The sequence below is a fragment of the Durio zibethinus genome, unplaced genomic scaffold (assembly GCF_047325235.1).
Source record: "Durio zibethinus cultivar Kanyao isolate XHJ-2024 unplaced genomic scaffold, ASM4732523v1 HiC_scaffold_318, whole genome shotgun sequence".
In the NCBI taxonomy this organism is placed as follows: domain Eukaryota; kingdom Viridiplantae; phylum Streptophyta; class Magnoliopsida; order Malvales; family Malvaceae; genus Durio; species Durio zibethinus.
In genome coordinates, this window is record NW_028322941.1 from 7,501 (window position 1) to 10,000 (window position 2,500).

The following is a 2,500-nucleotide window of genomic DNA, read 5'->3' on the forward strand; positions in this document are numbered from 1 at the left end:
AGACGAAGAGAAAGGTCTATCTATTTTATTTAGTTATTCAGTTAAACCAATGATTCGTTATTGGAGCAGATAGCAACAACCATTTCATCCGACATGCGTATTTTTGATTTTCCAATGGATTTACATCTTTCATTAATGGAAATTTTTTGATGTAGTGAGTAATAGCTCTGGTTGTTCGCTGTTCAAGAATTCTTGTTTCGGCAGTTCATACCATCCATACATAGTGTTTTGATCTAAGATTTCAATTCTTCCATGTTTCAGCAGTAGCATATTGTTCCATGGAGCTAAGGTCCAAAATATGGAAGAAACATGTGTTTCCACAACTCTACCACCCAGTCAATTCCGTTCCACTTAATCCCCTATTTCATGGCCACATATCTTTCCGGCTAAGTAATGGGAAACCTTTCTCCTCTTACATGAATACAATTTTCATTTCATCCGGGAAAATCCATCTTTTTCTAAACAATGTCTTTGTCATTTGATCCAATAGCCTTCCGTTAGATAGGAACAGATTTGATAAATACTGATAACTCTCGGATGGAGTATTAGAACGGAAAAATCCATTAGATAATGAACTATTGGTTCTAAGCAATCTCTGGCGATGAATCAAGACTTCGAAGTGCTTTTCTTGCCTATTCTTGATAAACCAGTTTTCATACATAGATGTAAGAGGATGATATTTTCTGGAAATTTTGACAGTAAAAGTCAACAACCCCTTTAACATCTCTTTATCTGCAAAGAATTCTCGGTGTGAAAACACAGACTGATCTTTGAATAGGAAAAAGAGTGGATCCGCAGGGTCCCAAATGAATTGGCTTATTTGAAAAAAGTCTTGTTCATTGGAAGATCTATATCGTGCCTGGTACTGCAGGGTTCCACTCTGCAAGAACTCCGAATCATTCTCTTGAAGCTCATCCTCTTCATCATAAATGTGAAGCTCATCCTCTTCATCATAAATGTGAAGCTCATCCTCTTCATCATAAAAGATCCGCTTGTCCCGAAATGACCCGGCCCAATAGGGAAATCCCAATTCATTGTGCCTTTCGATACAATCAAATAGAAAGCCCCAAGGGTGCCATATTCTAGGAGCCCAAACTATGTGATTGAATAAATCCTTCACTATCTGTTGCGGGTCGAGTACTTCTTCTTCTCCTTCTTCTACTTCTTCAAACTCCAAAAACTCCGGTTCGTCTTTTTCATAGAGAAATCTCTGATCAACGATAGAAGATAATCCATTTTGCATCATATATAAGGGATTCCCCGGTTCGGACCGAAGAAGCGATGTCACTCGATCATTATCAAACCGACCGCAATCTTTTTCTGTCCGTGAGGATCCCACCAGAGCGCCTTCTACTTCTAATAGGCCATGAACTAGATCAGAATCATTCTCAACGAACCCAGAAGAAGTGATCCCACTTTTTTCATCGGATCCGGGTGGAGACCAAAGGTCTTGAGCGACCGATCCGGCAGAACAACTCAAAAGATAAAGAAGTATCGTTAATTTCTTCATGCTCGTTCCAAGCTCGAAGTACCATTTGTACAAATAAGGATCCCCTTCGTTACCTGATTTCCTCTTTATATAGATAGATATAGGATCTATGGGGCAATTACTTAGAAGTACATTTTGTACAAGAGCCCTTCCTATCTGATAGAAAATGATCCCATGATCCTGAACCGGTCTTACCCGGGATCGCAAAGCCCAAGTTTGTCTATGAAGAGCAAATCTAAGTGTATTAGTGTCTAGAATTGATTTCTTCTGTGTAATACTAATCGATAGGGCCTCATTGGTAAGTGCTACAAGATCTCGTGCATTGGAACCCACGTTTGTGGACCCGAATCCATTAGTATGGAACATTTTCTTTTCCAAGTGAAATCCCTTAGTATATGAAAGAGTGAAAAAGTGCTTTGGTCGTTGTGGAATAAGAAGCCTTCGTATCTTAATACATGTATTTAATCTATTCGGGGCTATTAGAGCGGGATCCACTTTTCGGGGAATATGAGTCGAAGCAATAACAAGAATATTTCTAGTGGAACATCTTTCACAATCCTTGGAGAGATAGTTCACTAATAGACCGAGGGATAAGTCATTCGCCTCATTCATATCCAGATCATGAATGTTTGGAATCCATATTATGCAAGGAGACATTGCTTTTGCTAGTTCGAATTGAAGGGTGATATAAAATCGGTCTATTTCCGACATCATATCCATAATATCGATATCTAGAAACCCCAGCTCCGTATCAAGGTCACAATCGATATCGTCACTATCATCAATAGCGTCACTATCATCAATAACGTCACTAGCATCAATATCGTCACTAGCATCAATATCGTCACTATCATCAATATCGTCGTCACTATCATCAATAAAAAAACCTTTGTTACCTTTGTTCCCCAGGAACTTGTTCAGAAATACTGTAATGAAAGGAACATAGGAGTTTGTCGCTAGGTATTTGACCAAATAGGATCGTCCGATTCCTATAGAACCTATCACTAAAAT